Source organism: Manis javanica, chromosome 10 (assembly GCF_040802235.1).
Source record: "Manis javanica isolate MJ-LG chromosome 10, MJ_LKY, whole genome shotgun sequence".
In the NCBI taxonomy this organism is placed as follows: domain Eukaryota; kingdom Metazoa; phylum Chordata; class Mammalia; order Pholidota; family Manidae; genus Manis; species Manis javanica.
The window spans coordinates 42,883,932-42,902,062 of NC_133165.1; positions in this window are offsets into that span (position 1 = coordinate 42,883,932).

Consider the following 18,131-nt stretch of genomic DNA (forward strand, 5'->3'; position numbering starts at 1 on the left):
GAGCTGGAGAGTATTATGCTCAGTGAAATAAGCCAAGTGGAGAAAGAGAAATACCAAATGATTTCACTCATCTGAGGAGTATAAGAACAAAGGAAAAACTGAAGGAACAAAACAGCAGCAGAATTACAGAACCCATAAATGGACTAACAGGTACCAAAGGAAAGGAACTGGGGATGATGGGTGGGCTGGGAGGGATAAGTGGGGGGAAGAACAAGGGGGGTATTAATATTAGCGTGCATGGGGGGGGGAGGGAGAAAGGGGAGCCTGGGCTGTACAGCACAGAGAGGACAAGTAGTGATTCTACAACATTTTGCTAAGCTGATGGACAGTAACCGTAATGTGGTTTTTAGGGGGGACCTGATATAGGGGAGAGCATAGTAAACATAGTATTCTTCATCTAAGTGTAGATTAAAGATTTAAAAAAAAAGAAAAGAAAGAAAGAAAGAAAAGGGGGATTACTCCTTGATAGGATAAAACTATTGGTAAATCAAAGATCAACACATCTTTAAATATCCTTAATGTTGATCACTTAAAGGGTGTCAGATGATCAGCTATGGAGGTACTCTTTTCTGATAATATACCTTTCTCTTTATTAAAAAAAAAAAAGCAGTTCCTGTGTGCTGACCTCCAATGAGTTCTACACAGTGGTATAGAAGGCATGTCAAAGTGTGGGCAAAGGGTCTGTTTGTTTCTATGCAGAAGATCAAGGCCTAGCTTGGATACCCAGAAAATGAACTAAGATACGATATGAGGAGGAGCTTCCGGCATCAGCACTCTCTGGAGGCCTTGTGCCGGGTGATGATCATCAAAAAGCCTCCACAGCGATCCGGATGATGCTGCAGTTGTGGCTGCATCCACCCCACCATTTCCTGGACTTGCCATTGGAATGAGGAGGGAGATGTCTAGGCTGGCATGTGCATACAGTGAGACAACGAATTTGACCGGATCTGTACTGTTGGAACTCAACCAGGAGTTGGGAGGGGTACAAGTTGTAGCACTCCAAAATCTTATGACTATAGACTATCTACGGTTAAAAGAACATATGGGATGTGAACAGATCCCAGAAATGGGTTGCTTTAATTTGTCTGATTTCTCTCAGACTGTTCAAGTACAGTTGGACAATATCCATCATATCATAGATAAATTTTCAGAAATGCCTAGGGTGCCTAAATGGTTATCTTGGCTTCACTGGAGATGGACGGTAATTATAGATTTGCTTTGTTTATGTCACCATATTCCTATTATGTTAATATGTGAGCGCAAGTTAGTTAGTAGTTTAAAACCTATACATGCTTAAGGTACTCTACAAGAAGATATGTCAAAGAAATAATCAATCCTCCCATGTTTTCTTCCATATGCTACCTCTATAGCTTTTCTTCTTCCTTCCTAATTACAACCTTTAAATAGAATTCGTGCCTCATATCGAATTTACCGAGTATCATAATTCCTCCAGGTGGTAAAGATACCTCGAGACAAGTGCTGGGCATAGAAGCCACAGGGCATAAATCTGCAAAGAAGTAAAAAGCTAACCTTTTCAAACAATATGGCTTCTCTCTCACTTACCAACTTTACATTTCCCTGTATGGCCCCGGAAGATGACTGGTTAGCCAGAGACGGGTAAGATTCCTCAAGAGAGGAACAACCTAAGACAGGCACAGTCTCAGGGGGGCCATCAGGTGAGAAACTGGGGATCAACAGAGGTGAGGCTCAGAACCTCACCCCCCCTGTTTTGAGAGAAATCTTCTGCATCCGTGGATGTTTTGCTGCCCTTGTCTAGCTTGGATTAATACTTAGTCCATAGGCACACACCTGATCATCTACATTTGCCCTCTTACAGCACTAAACTATGTTTTCTACCTGTATCTTGCATCTACCTACCACTTCAGCATTTTATTAAAAATAAAAATAATAATAACAATAAAGGGAGAAATGTGGGATCCACATATAAATCAAGTATAAAAATCAAATGAATATTCATTTTGACCTGTTTATAGTTCATAATGCATGATCAAAACCGAAAGTTTCTGTGATGAATGCCCTTGTACTGTTCACCATGTAAGAATTTATTCACTATTTAAGAATTCGTTCACCATGTAAAAAAAAAAAAAAGGGCATTTTCATGTTAGGCTATTTCAAAAAAAAAAAGAATGATTTGCTTTAAATAATTAAAGGATTTAAATAGACATTTCTTCAAAGAAGATATACAAATGTCCAGCGGGCGTATGAAAAGACTTCCAACATCACTAACTGTCGCGCGCCCCGTCCTCGCCGGCAAGAACAGCACGCAACAACAGCAGGATTCTTCTGCAGAAAGCTTTATTCTTCAGCTCTTTGTGAAACAAATGAGTTGGGCAGGACCCAGAGGGGAAGGAGAGGCTTGCTTATATAGTTCTCATACTCTGACCTGGTTGGTGCGGCTCCATATGCCTTATTAGCATAACCATTTGGTGGGTCTCATTGGTCCTTATGCCAAGGCGCAATTAGCATGTAGTTTAGTGGTGTGGGATGATTTGTCATTAGGAAGTTCGGGGCCTTCCGGCTGCCCTGCATTGGGCGCTATTTTCTGAGCGCGGCTGCCAACAACTAACTATGAGAAATGCAAATCAAAAACATGGAATCACCTCACACATATAGGATAGCATATTATGGAAAGAATAGCAAATAATAATTGTTAATGAGAATGTTGAGAATGTTAATGAGAATGCTGCACACTATTAGAGGGAATGTAAAATGGTGCAGCCATTATGCAAAATAGTATGGAGTTTTCTCAGAAATTTTTTTTAAAAGAATCACTCTATGAACTAGCAATTCCACTGGCTATGTATCTTAAAGAACTTAAAGCAGTATCTTGAAGAGATCTTTGCACACCCATCTTCATTGCACATTATTTGCAATAGCCAACAGGTGGAAGCAACCCAAATGCCCATCAACAAGTGAATGGGTAAAGAATATGTGGTACTATATGCATACAATAGAATATATGTAGCCTTAAAAAAAGAAGGAATTCTGTCACATGCTACAACATGAATGAACCTTGAAATATTATGCTAAATGAAATAAGCCAGGCGAAAAAGGACAAACATTTTGTGATTCCACTAGTATGAAGTATCTATAATAGTCAAAATCATAGAAACAGAAAGTAGAATGATAAGAGCTGGATGGAGTAGGGAGGAGGAATTAGTGTTTAATGAGTATAGAGTTTCAGTTTGGCAAGAAGAAAAAGTTATAGAGATCTGTTGCATAAGAATATGAATATATTTAACACTACTTAAGTGTACACCTAAAAATGGTTAAGGTAATTTTAATGTTACATTTTTACCACAGTGATAAATTTTAGAAGGCTTTAATCTGGAATTATCCATCCTTGATGACTTCCTTTATTTTTGGTCCTTTTTCTCCTGGAATTTAACATTTTTCTTCCATGTGATACAGTCTCTATCATTTTGTGCTCTCAGTGCCATGCACAGCAGTCCATAGGCAAGCCTAATCACCCAACCCCAGGCCATCTGGGCTTCCTGGGCCGGTGACTCCTTGAGTGGAGGGATGGGCACTCCCCGCAGTTCCCTCCCTTCTCCAGCTCTAGCATCTGAGTGCCCACCTGAAAGGTGATAGTGCTGTGGACTCATTTCCTCCTCCACTCTTTTTTTTTTCTCTACTATCCCTTAACAAAGTTTCAAGTGCTTGTTCCCTATCTGTTTCTTTTAATACCACAATCATTTCCAGATGTTTTCTAGTCTTTACCCAGATAGATGCTCTGCACTTCCCAGACAACAGCTCCCCTGCTAGACTCATTATATGCACCTCAGAACCATTCCTTCTTTCTCATCGAGTTACTACTCTTTCACCATCCACATCAAATCAGTATTCACAAACCTTATTGATTCTACCTTCTAAGAATCTCTGGATGCTTTCTCTTCAATTCCATTGTTATCATCTGGGCTATTGTAACTAAAATTGTTGAATCCATTGAGTGACAATTATTAAAATCCTAGCAAACAGTAACTATGTATTTCCCCCCTTCTTCTGTTTCTCTCCCTCCTTTCTTCTTCTTTCTCTTCCCATTCAATCCATTGTCCATGCTGTTACCAAAATTAGTTTTAGTGCAGATTTAGTTGCTGCTCCACCACTTCAAAATCTTTGGAGGATCCTGATGGTCTGTAAGAAAAAGTCCAATCTTAATGTGGCATATAAGTACCTCCTCCATGTGGCCTGTCCACTTTTTACTTTTTTCACCATATGAGAGTGGAAGTGTCTGGTGCTAACAAACAAAGCAAGCTGTAGAATTAGCCCAGACCCTAAATTTGACTTACTCTCAGTATCTGTATGAATTTAGGTGAACCATTCATTATCCTGAAGTCTTAAACCCCTCATCTATAAAATAGAGATAATTATGGCACCTACCTGTGGTTTTTGTGAGGATTAATGAAATATTAGATGTGATACGATTGTGACTATTATCAAAAATCTCTCTCCAAAGCATTCCAGCCACACTAAACTCACCATTCCCTGAACAAAGTGTGTCATCTTAATTGTCTAGGGCTTTACACTGTTGTCTTCCCAGTCTAGTTGGCTTACTCATCCACCACCCCCATTCCATTTCCTCTCTGCCGCTGTACAACTCTTCCTCACCTTTCAAGACCCAACTTAAACGTCATCTTATCTGTGGAGCTTTCTCACTCTCCCACAACTTGATTCTCTCCATCAAGTTTCCCATAGCACTTGATTCATGCACTACTTGATCATTCTTGAGTTACTGCCCATGAATGACATGTTATCTCACTATGAAGTCCAGGATAGAGCCAGCTGAAAGTGATTTAAAAATTTTTTGAAGAAAAACAGTGAATATACAGATTTAAGTACTTGAAAATTTTAAATGGTACATGAAAAGTTACTAAAATTCAAAGATATATGGGGAAAACTTAGGGAAGAAAATGTGAAATGTGATAAAGGTTTACTTTTTAATTATGTGAAGAGCTCATAGCAAATTTGAGAAGGAGTCTAAATGCCTACAGGGGTTATTAGTAAATACTGATGCATCCATATAATGATACACTATGTGACCATGAAAAGGTATTAGCATAGATGTCCATGATACATTAAAGTGTGAAAACATGAAATGAGATACATTTTTTAAAATTAGTTTTTATTCAGATACATGCAATAAAATGCACAAATCTTAGTGTCCAGCTTGAATTTTGATATGTGTACACAATTACATAACCATTATCCAGAACACAATATCAAACATTCTCATTAAATGTTTCCCTTTCACCCATCTTAACCATTCCCTCACTCCCCCTCCCTATGGCAAATACCAGTCTGGTTCTGTATCCATGAGTATTCTGTTTTGTTTGTTCATTTGCTTTGTTTTTTAGATTCCACATATAAGTGAAATAATATGGTTTTTGTCTTTCTCTGTCTCACTTTATTTACCATAGTACCTTGTAGATCTATCCATATTGTCACAAATGGCAAGACATCATTCATATGTCCCACATTTTCTTACGCCATTCTTCTATAAATGAACAATTAGGTTGCTACCAAATTTTGGGTATTGCAACTAATTGGCTATAAATGTAGGAGTGCATTTATCTTTTCAAATTAGCAATTTGGTTTTCTTTTTTTTTCATTTTGGTATCATTAATGTACAATTACATGAGCAGCATTATGGTTACTAGACTCCCCCCATTATCAAGTCCCCACCACATACCCCATTACAGTCACTGTCCATCAGCATAGTAAGATGCTATAGAATCACTACTTCTCTTCTCTGTGTTGTACTGCCTTCCCCGTGCCCCCCCCCACATTATGTGTGCTAATCATACTGCCCCTTTTCCCCCCTTATCCCTCCCTTCCCACCCATCCTCCCCAGTCCCTTTCCCTTTGCTAACTGTTAGTCCATTCTTGGGTTCTGTGAATCTGCTGCTGTTTTCTTCCTTCAGATTTTGCTGTGTTCTTATACTCCGCAGATGAGTGAAAAAATTTGATACTTGTCTTTGTCCGCCTGGCTTATTGCACTGACCATAATATCCTCTAGCTCCATCCATGTTGTTGCAAGTGGTAGGATTTGTTTTCTTCTTATGGCTGAATAATATTCCACTGTGTATATGTACCACATCTTCTTTATCCATTCACCTACTGATGGACATTTCGGTTGCTTCCATTTCTTGGCTATTGTAATAGTGCTGTGATAAACATAGGGGTGCATATGTCTTTTTCAAACTGGGCTCCTGCATTCTTAGGGTAAGTTCCTAGGAGTTGAATTCCTGGGTCAAGTGATATTTCTATTTTGACTTTTCTGAGGAACCTCCATACTGCTTTCCACAATGGTTGAACTAATTTGCATTCCCACCCGCAGTGTAGGAGGGTTCCCCTTTATCCACAACCTCGCCAATATTTGTTGTTGTTTGTCTCTTCAATGATGGCAATCCTTACTGGTGTGAGGTGATATCTCATTGTGGTTTTAATTTGCATTTCTCTGATGATTAGCGATGTGGAGCATCTTTTCATGTGCCTGTTGGTCATCTGGATTTCTTCTTTAGAGAACTGTCTATTCAGCTCCTCTGCCCATTTTTTAATTGGATTATTTGTTTTTTGTTTGTTGAGGCATGTGAGCTCTTTATATATTTTGGATGTCAATCCTTTATCGGATCTGTCATTTATGGATATGTTCTCCCATACTGTAGGATATCTTTTTGTTCTATTGATGGTGTCCTTTGCTGTGCAGAAGCTTTTTAGCTTGACATAGTCCCACTTGTTCATTTTTGCCTTTGTTTCCCTTGCCCAGGGAGATATGTTCATGAAGAAGTCACTTATGTTTATGTCCATAAGATTTTTGCCTATGTTTTTTTCTAAGAGTTTTATGGTTTCATGACTTACATTCAGGTCTTTGATCCATTTGGAGTTTACTTTTGTGTATGGGGTTAGACAATGATCCATTTCCATTCTCTTACATGTAGCTGTCCAGTTGTGCCAGTAACATCTGTTGAAGAGACTGTCCTTTCCCCATTGTATGTCCATGGCTCCTTTATAGCATATTAAATGGCCATATGTGTTTGGGTTAATGTCTGGAGCCTCTATTCTGTTCCGCTGGTCTGTGGCTCTGTTGCTATTCCAGTACCAAATTGTCTTGATTACTGTGGCTTTGTAGTAGAGCTTGAAGTTGGGGAGCGAAATCCCCCCACTTTATTCTTCCTTCTCAGGATTGCTTTGGCTATTCGGGGTCTTTGGCGGGTCCATATGAATTTTTGAATTATTTGTTCCAGTTCCTTGAAGAATGCTGTTGGTAATTTGATAGGGATTGCATCAACTCTGTATATTGCTTTGGGCAGGATGGCCATTTTGACAATATTAATTCTTCCCAGCCAGGAGCATGGGATGAGTTTCCATTTGTTAGTGACCTCTTTAATTTCTCTTAAGAGTGTCTTAGAGTTTTCAGGGTATAGATCTTTCACTTCCTTGGTTAGGTTTATTCCTACGTATTTTATTCTTTTTGATGCTATTGTGAATGGAATTCATTTCCTGATTTCTCTTTCAATTAGTTCATTGTTAATGTATAGGAAAGCTACATATTTCTGTGTGTTAATTTTGTATCCTGCAACTTTGCTGAATTTCAATATTCGTTCTAGTAGTTTTGCAGTGGAGTCTTTTGGTTTTTATGTACAATATCATGTCATCTGCAAATAATGACAGTTTAACATCTTCTTTACCAATCTGGATTCCTCGTATTTGTTTGATTTGCCTGATTGCCGTGGCTAGGACCTCCAGTACTACGTTGAATGACAGTGGGGAGAGTGGGCATTCTTGTCTTGTTCCTGATCTCAGAGGAAAAGCTTTCAGCCTCTTGCTGTTCAGTATGATGTCAGCTGAGGGTTTATCATATAGGGCCTTTTCTATGTTAAGGTACTTCCCGTCTATGCCCATTTTGTTGAGAGTTTTTATCATGAATGGATGTTGAATTTTGTCGAATGATTTTTCAGCATCTATGGAGATGATCATGTAGTTTTTGTCCTTCTTTCTGCTGATGTGAGTGATGATGTTGATGGATTTTGGAATTTTGTACCATCCTTGCATCCCTGGGATGAATCCCACTTGGTCATGGTGTATGATTCCCTTGATGTATTTTTGAATTCTGTTTGCTAATATTTTGTTGAGTATTTTTGCATCAACGTTCATCAGGGATATTCCTCTGTAGTTTTCTTTTTTGATGGGGTCTTTGCCTGGTTTTGGTATTAGGGTGATGTTGGCTTCATAGAATGAGTTTGAGAATATGCCTTCCTCTTCTATTTTTTGGAAAACTTTGAGGAAAATGGGTATTATGTCTTCTCTGTATGTCTGATAAAATTCTGAGGTAGATCCATCTGGCTCGGGGGTTTTGTTCTTGGGTAGTTTTTTGATTACTGATTCAATTTTGTTGCTGGTTATTGGTCTGTTTAGATTTTCTATTTCTTTCTGGGTCAGTCTTGGAAGGTTGTATTTTTCTAGGAAGTTGTCCTTTTCTCCTAGGTTTTCCAGCTTGTTAGCATATAGGTTTTCATAGTACTCTCTAATAATTCTTTGTATTTCTGTGGGGTCCGTCATGATTTTTCCTTTCTCATTTCTGATTCTGTTGATGTGTGTTGACTCTCTTTTTCTCTTGTAAGTCTGGCTAGAGGCTTATTTATTTTGTTTATTTTCTCGAAGAACAAGCTCTTGGTTTCATTGATTTTTTCTATTGTTTTATTCTCAATTTTATTTATCTCTTCTCTGATCTTTATTATGCCCCTCCTTCTGCTGACTTTAGGCCTCATTTGTTCTTCTTTTTCCAATTTCGGTAATTGTGACGTTAGACAATTCATTTGGGATTGTTCTTCCTTCTTTAAATATGCCTGGATTGCTATATACTTTCCTGTTAATACTGCTTTACTGTGTCCCAGAAAAGTTGGGGCTTTGTGTTGTTGTTGTCATTTGTTTCCATATATTGCTGGATCTCTATTTTAATTTGGTTATTGATCCATTGATTATTTAGGAGCATGTTGTTAAGCCTCCATGTGTTTGTGAGCCTTTTTGCTTTCTTTGTACAATCTATTTCTAGTTTTATACCTTTGTGGTCTGAAAAGTTGGTTGGTAGGATTTCACTCTTGAGTTTACAGAGGCTCTTTTTGTGGCCTACTATGTGGTCTATTCTGGAGAATGTTCCATGTGCACTTGAGAAGAATGTGTGTCCTGTTGTTTTTGGATGTAGAGTTCTATAGATGTCTATTAGGTCCATCTGTTCTAGTGTGTTGTTCAGTGCCTCTGTGTCCTTACTTATTTTCTGTCTGGTGGATCTATCCATTGGAGTGAGTGGTGTGTTGAAGTCTCCCAAAATGTATGCATTGCATTCTATTACCTCCTTTAATTCTGTTAGTATTTGTTTCACATATATTGGTGCTCCTGCATTGGGTGCATATGTTTATAATGGTTATATCCTCTTGTTGGACTGAGCCCTTTATCATTATGTAATGTCCTTCTTTATCTCTTGTTACTTTTTTTTTTGAAGTCTATTTTGTCTGTTACTAGTATTGCAACACCTGCTTTTTTTTTCTCTGTTTTTTGCATGAAGTATCTTTCTTCATCCCTTGACTTTTAATCTGTGCATTTCTTTGGGTTTGAGGTGAGTCTCTTGTAAGCAGCATATAGATGGGTCTCCCTCTTTTAGCCATTCTATTACTCTGTGTCTTTTGATTGGTGCATTCAGTCCATTTACATTTGGGGTGATTATTGAAAGGTATGTACTTATTGCCATTGCAGGCTTTAGATTTGTAGTTACCAAAGGTTCAATGTTAGCTTGTTTACTGCTTTACTGTCTGACTTAACTCGCTTATAGAGCTGTTATAAACACAGTCTGATGATTATTTCTTTCCCTTCTTTTTCCTCCTCCACCATTCTTCATATGTTGGGTGTTTTGTTGTGTGTTCTTTTTAGGAGTGCTCCCATCCAGAGCAGGCCCTCTAAGATACCTGTAGTGGTGGTTTGTGGGAGGCATATTCCCTCAACTTTTGCTTGTCTGGGAATTGTTTAATCCCTCCTTCATATTTAAATGATAATTGTGCTGGATACAGTATCCTTGGTTCAACATCCTTCTGTTTCATTGCGTTAAATATCTCATGCTATTCTCTTCTGGCCTGTAAGGTTTCTGTTGAGAAGTCTGATGATATCCTGATGGATTTTCCTTTGTAGGTGACCTTTTTTCTCTCTCTGGCTGCCTTTAATACTCTTTTCTTGTCCTTAATTTTTGCCATTTTAATTATTATGTGTCTTGGTGTTGTCCTCTTTGGGTCCTGTCCCTTGGGAGTTCTGTGTGCCTCCATAGTCTGAGCAACTATTTCCTCCCCCCACACCCCAGTTTGGGGAAATTCTCAGCAATTATTTCTTCAAAGACTCTTTCTATCCCTTTCTCTCTCTTCTTCCTCTGGTACCCCTGTAATGCAGAAATTGTTCCTTTTGGATTGGTCATACAGTTCTCTTAATATTGTTTCATTCCTGGAGATCCTTTTATCTCTCTCTGCATCATATTGTTTCATTCCTGGAGATCCTTTTATCTCTCTCTGCATCAGCTTCTATGCATTCCTGTTCTCTGGTTTCTATTCCATCAATGGTGTCTTGCATCTTACCCATTCTGTTTATAAATCCTTCCAGAGTTTGTTTCACTTCTGTAATCTCCCTCTGGACTTCATCCCTTAGCTATTGCATATTTCTCTGCAGCTCTGTCAGCATGTTTATGATTTTTATTTTGAATTCTTATTCAGGAAGACTTGTTAGGTCTGCCTCTGCAGATCTTTTCTCAGGTGTTGTTTGAACTATCTTGGACTGGACTAAATTTTTTTGCCTTTTCATGGTGATAGCGGTGGCTGTAGTCAGGTTGTGGGTGTGTCAGCTGGGAGAAGAAAGTCCTTTCCTGCTTGATGGATGCCTTGTCCTTCTCCACTTCCTGTGATGGTTACCTGGACTCCTGGAGCAGCCACTGGGTTAGTCCCCTAAGCTGCTGTGGGTGGGGTCTCCATCAGAGCAGCTCAGATCCCTGCGGGGAGTGGCAGGCATGCCAGATGCGCTCCTCCATTCTAGCGGCGCCCCTGCCGGGTAGCTCTGTGCCAATAGTGGCCTTTGGTTCTGGCCCAGATGGCTGTGCCTTGGGCTGGGATTCCAGTTGGCTACTGGGAGTGTGCCTGCTCCCTCTGGCTCTGCTGTAGGTGCACACAGGCCTCTACTGGGCTCCTCTGTCTCCCCTGCCGCCGGTGCACGCGAGTCACACCTGGGCTGTTCAGTCGCGCTGTTTCTGGCTTACACAAGCCTCTCCTGGTCTCCTTTGGTGCCGTTGGTGCACAGATCTGCTCCCGGTCCCTTCCAGCACTGCCTTCACGGCACGCGCTGCCACTCTCCCGCTACTGGACTGGTGTGTTGGGGTCTGCGCTAGTTGGAGGAGTGACTGACAGGCTGCTTAGTGCCATGAGCGGCTTCAGAGCTGCACTGCCTCCCTGGAGTTTAGGACGCCTAAGTTTCCCTGGGATTCCCAGCTGCTGTCTAATTGTGCCTGGACAACTTCATCCAGCTATGGGGTCCCTGTCTCTTTAAGACTTGCAGAAAGCACTCGCTTTTCTTTTGTCTCAGGGTTGCAGTGACCTGCCCACGGGTTTTGCTTCTCCGTTTCTCTAATATCCAACACCCCGTGCACCTTGTGTCTGCATTCCGGGTGTGGATTTCTAGAGCTGGTTGTTTAGCAGTCCTGGGCTTTCACTCCATCCCCGTTCTGACTCCTTTATTCCCACCAGATTTTGTGGTGGGGGAGCGTTCGAGTCCCGCCTGGCCACACCTCGTATCTTACCCCCTTCATGTGATGTTGAGTTCTCACAGATGTAGATGTATCCTGGCTGTTGTACTGCATCCGCTGGTGTCTCTTTTAGGAATAGTTGTATTTATTGTATTTTCATAAATAAATATGTTTTGGGGAGGAGATTTCCTCTGAACTACTCATGCCGCCATCTTCCCGTGATCCCTACCTATGCTTTTTTCTAAGAGTTTTATGGTTTCATGACTTACCTTCAGGTCTTTGATACATTTCTAATTTACTTTTGTGTATGGGGTTAGACAGTGATCCAGTTTCATTCTCTTACATGTAGCTGTCAAGTTTTGCCTACACCAGCTGTTGAAGAGGTTGTCATTTCCCCCATGTACACCCATGGCTCCTTTACCATATATTAATTGACTTATAAGTTTGGGTTAATATCTGGACTCTATTCTTTTCTGCTAGTCTGTGGGTCTGTTCTTGTGCCAGTACCAAATTGTCTTGATTATTGTGACTTTGTAGTACTGCTTCAAGTTGGGAAGCAGGATTCCCCATGCTTCATTCTTCCTTCTCAGGATTGCTTTGGCTATTTGGGGTCTTTTGTGGTTGCATATGAATTTTAGAACTATTTGTTCCAGTTCATTGAAGAATGCTGTTGGTATTTTGATAGGGATTGCATTGAATCTGTAGATTGCTTTAGGCAGAATGGCCATTTTGACGATATTAATTCTTCCTAGCCAAGAGCATGGGATGAATTTCCATTTGTTAGTGTCCTCTTTAATTTCTCTCATGAGTGTCTTGTAGTTTTCAGGGCATAAGTCTTTCACTTCCTTGGTTAGGTTTATTCCTAGGCATTTTAATCTTTTTGATGCAATTGTGAATGGAATTTTTTTCTTGATTTCTCTTTCTGTTACTTCATTGTTAGTGTATAGGAAAGTGACAGATTTATCTGTATTAATTTTATATCCTGTAACTTTGCTGAATTCAGATATTGTAGTGTGCTACACGTTTTCTTTGGGTGACATGAGAGAACAAATAACTCAGACAACACAGACAGACAATGGCTACAGCCCCAATGTGGCGCAGCACCTTTATTTTTATACTGCCGTTCTTGGACCTCAGTCAAGTGCTATACTCATCTTTCCCTTCTCACTGGGGGCAGGCCAGAGCACTTTGTTGATTTTCTTAGAACCTGCATAGTAAGCAGGGGTGGTGTTTCCACACATCCTCAAGGTCTCCTTATTTTCAGAGTGAGGTGTCTTGGCTCATCTTCGAGGACAAGATATGTTTTTGTGGGCAGATAACTTCCAGGGACTGCACCAGTTGTTCTCAAGCTGGTGCTTTCCCATGCTGCATTCAGACATGGGGGAAGGTGCTTTCCCATTCTGCCTTCAGACATGTGAGAAGACAAAGGTCATCTCCTACATCTCCTCCTTTCTTTAAATATTACATGGCTGAGATCAAACATGTCGAAAGACAGACATAACTTGAATATATATATAGGTTTTAACAAACTACTAGTTAAATTGTGTGCACACATTAACAGAATAGGAATACAGATACATAACAAAGGCAGACTTACAATTACTAGTTATATCTAATGAAATTAAGAAAACTAGTTAAATAGTTTTAGGCATTTGTAAAAACTTATTGGCAATATGATGGATATCATCTAATTGATTTTTGGTAGTTTGAGAAAAATCAGACAAATTGAAACAGCACATTCTTGGAAACTGCTTACATACTTCATGTTCTTTTAACAGCAAACAGTCTATAGTAGTGTGATTTTGAAGTACCGCAACTCTCACTTCTCTCAGTTCTTGGTTGAGTTCAGATAATATATAAGCAGTCAAATTTGTTGTTTTGCTATATGTACAGGCTAGCTTAGATATCTCCTTTAGCATTCCACCACCAAGTCCAGGAACCTGCAGAAGGAATGCAGCTGCAACTGCAATAGCGGCAGGATCTGAAAGTTTCAAGTTTTCATCACAATCAGATGGCAGAGCTCAGAGATGTCTCTTGTGCTTATATCTCGGATGATTTATTATGGCAGGAAGAATGTGTTTCACACCACAAACACCTCGATAGTGTGAAGAAAGGGCTATATCAAGTTTCATTATCACACAAAAGTACCTAACTTTATGGGAATCTCTATCTAGAAGGCCATTTTACATTGTAGAATTACAGTAAGAGGGTACATGAGTACAATTAACACATACACAATCAGTAATTGTAGTAGTACTAACAAGTAAATTTAATTGGGCATCAGGAGCAAGCACTTTAGGGGGAAGAGTGACGTTTATGCCTGATATATTAGTAAACACCATAAGAGGAAGTCTTGTGCCTATTAAATTCTTCTTCAACAGTTCACTGATAGAGGAATTTCTTGCTACACAAAAAAGATGACCTGTGCAACCTTTGGCTCGTGAGTTGTTGTAACCACAAGTTAGGTGAGGAAAAATTATTTTCTGGAATGAGTGATATATTTAAATACACATAATTACTCTTATACAATATGACAGGAGTTCTTTTTTGAAACTTTTCACAGGTATAACTGCAATATCTTCTTGGGACAAGACTGCTTTATAAATATCACAATGATCACCATCTCTAACAGACCAATCAGCAATATCTTTCCATCCAAGTTTTCCTCCATCATTTGTCTATATATTTCTTCACCATTCCTTTTCCATACTATAGGGCCTACAGGAGTGGAGCAAGTAGATAAGCAATATGGAGCTACACTATGGCTTAAATAAGGGGGGGTTGCTTAAGCTTGCTGTTGTAATGCAAGCTTGTGTAGTATATACATACATCAGTGCCGTTATCAGAAATAAAAACAAAGATACTCAGGGGCGGAGCCAAGATGGCAGCATGAGTAGAGCAGCAGAAATCTCCTCCAAAAACCACATATATTTTTGAAAATACAACAAAGACAACTCTTCCTAAAAGAGAGACCAGAAGACACAGGACAACAGCCAGGCTACATCCACACCTGCGAGAACACAGCACTACACGAAGGGGGTAAGATACAAGCCCCGGCCCAGTGGGACCCAAGCACCCCTCACCCGAGCTCCGGGACGGAGGAGAGGAGTTGGAGTGGGGAGGGAGTGGGAGCCCAGGACTGCTAAATAGACAGCCCTAGCCATCTGCACTGGAGCGCAGACACAGTTCATGCATGGGGTGCTGAAAACTAGGAAAACAGGACAGTAAGACCTGTGAGCAGTTCCCTGCAGCCAGCACCCTGGGGACAAAGAAAAGCAAGTGCTTTTTGGAAGTCTTAAAGGGACAGGGACCCCACTGTCAGACATAAGTGTCCTGGGACATTCAGCCCAGCAGCAGGGAATCCTGGGGAACTCTGGGCACCCTAATCCCCTGGATAGCAGGGCAGCTCAGAGGCCCCTCATGGAGATAAACAGCCTTCTGGCTGTTTCCCCTCCAATGTGGCTCTGCCATATCGGAACAGCAGCCTGAGACAGGCCACACCCACAGCAACAGTGGAGATAAACTCCATAGCGGCCGGGCAAGAATCAGAAGCCCCATCTGTGTGCAGCTGCCCAGCACAAGCCAGAAGAGGTCGCTGTTCTTCCAGGAGAGGAAGGCCACAAACCAACAAGAAGGGACATTCTCCCAGCAGTCACTCGTGCTAGCTCTGCAAACTATCTCTGTCACCATGAAAAGGCAGAATTTGAGGCAAAGATAACAGAGACAACCCCTGAGAAGGAGACAGACCTAACCAGTCTTCCTGAAAAAGAATTCAAAATAAAAATCATAAACATGCTGATGGAGATGCAGAGAAATACACAAGAGCTAAGGGATGAAGTCTGGAGGGAGATTACAGATGTCCGGACAGAGATTACAGATGTGAAATAAACTCTGGAAGGATTTATAAGCAGAATGGATAAGATGCAAGAGGCCATTGATGGACTAGAAACCAGAGAACAAGAACACATAGAGCTGACAGAGAGAGAGAGATAAAAGGATCTCCAGGAATGAAACAATATTAAGAGAACTGTGTGACCAAACCAAAAGGAACAATATCTGCATTATAGGGGTACCAGAGGAAGAAGAGAGAGAAAAAGGGATAGAAAGTGTCTTTGAAGAAATAATTGCTGAGAACTTCCCCAAACTGGGGGTGGGGGAGGGAATAGTTGCTCAGACTATGGAGGCACACAGAACTCCCGAGGGACGGGACTCAAAGAGGACAACACCAAGACACATAATAATTAAAATGGCAAAAATTAAGGACAAGAAAAGAGTATTAAAGACAGCCAGAGAGAGAAAAAAGGTCACCTACAAAGGAAAACCCATCAGGATATCATCAGACTTCTCAACAGAAACCTTACAGGTCAGAAGAGAATGGCATGAGATATTTAACGCAATGAAACAGAAGGATGTTGAACCAAGGATACTGTATCCAGTACAATTATCATTTAAATATGAAGGAGGGATTAAACAATTCCCAGACAAGCAAAAGTTGAGGGAATTTGTCTCCCGCAAACCACCTCTACAGGGTATTCTAGAGGGACTGCTCTAAACAGGAGCACTCCTAAGAATAAACAGATGTCACCAGAGAAAATAAAATCACAGCAAAGAAAGCAAACCAACCAAACACTAACTAAAGGCAAAAAATAAAATCAACTACCCACAAAAAGCAGTTAAAGGAAACACGAAAGAGCACAGAATAAAACAAACAACATATAAAGAATGGAGGATGAATAAGAAGGGAGAGAAAATATGAATCTCCAGACAGTGTATATAACAGCTCAATAAGTGAGCTAATTTAGGTAGTAAGATACTAAAGAAGCTAACCTGGAACCTTTGGTAACCAAGAATATAAAGCCTGCAATGGCAATAAGTACATATTGTCAATAGTTACCCTAAATGTAAATGGACTGAATGCACCAATCTAAAGAGACAGAATAATAGAATGGATAAAAAAGCAACCCATCTATATGCTGCTTACAAGAAACTTACCTCAAACCCAAAGACATGCACAGACTAAAAGTCAAGGGATGGAAAAACATATTTCATGCAAACAACAGAGAGAAGAAAGCAGGGGTCTCAGTGCTAGTATCAGACAAATAGACTTCAAAACAAAGAAAGTAACAAGAGATAGAGAAGGGCATTACATAATGATAATGGGCTCAGTCCAACAAGAGGATATAACCATTCTAAATATATATACACCCAACACAGGAGCACCAGCATATGTGAAACAAATACTAACAGAACTAAAGGAGGAAATAGAATGCAAGGCATTCATTTTAGGAGACTTCAACATGCCACTCACCCCAAAGGATAGATCCACTGGACAGAAAAAAAGTAAGGACACGGAGGCACTGAACAACACACTAGAACAGATGGCCCTAATAGACATCTACAGAACTCTACATCCAAAAGCAACAGGATGCACATTCTTCTCAAGTGCACATGGAACATTCTCCAGAATAGACCACATACTAGCTCACAAAAAGAGGCTCAGTAAATTCAAAAAGATTGAAATTCTACCAACCAACTTTTCATACCACAAAGGTATAAAAGTAGAAATAAATTCTACAAAGAAAAACACATGGAGGCTTAACAACATGCTCCTAAATAATCAATGAATCAACGAACAAATTAAAATAGAGATCAAGGAATATATGGAAACAAATGACAACAACAACACAAAGCCCCAACTTCTGTGGGATGCAGGGAAAGTAGTGTTAAGAGGAAAGTATATAGCAATCCAGGCACACTTAAATAAGGAAGAACGATCTCAAATGAATAGTCTAACGTCACAGTTATTGAAACTGGAAATAGAAAAACAAATGAGTCTTAACGTCAGCAGAAGGAGGGACATAATAAAGATCAGAGAAGAAATTAACAAAATTGAGAAGAATAAAACAGTAGAAAAAATCAATGAAACCAAGAGCTGGTTCCTTGAGAAAATAAACAAAATAGATAAGCCTCTAGCCAAACTTATTAAGAGAAAAAGAGAATCAACACACATCAACAGAATCAGAAATGAGAATGGAAAAATCATGACAGACTCCACAGAAATACAAAGAATTATTAAAGGCTATTAAGAAAACCTATATGTTAACAAGCTGGAACACCTAGAAGAAATGGACAACTTCCTAGAAAAATACAACCTTCCAAGACTGACAAAGGAAGAAACATAAAAATTAAGCAAACCAATTACGAGCAAAGAAATTGAAGCGGTAATCAAAAACGAACTAAGAACAAAACCCATGGGCCAGACGGATTTACCTCGGAATTTTATCAGACATGTAGAGAAGACATAATACCCATTCTCCCTAAAGTTTTCCAAAAAATAGAAGAG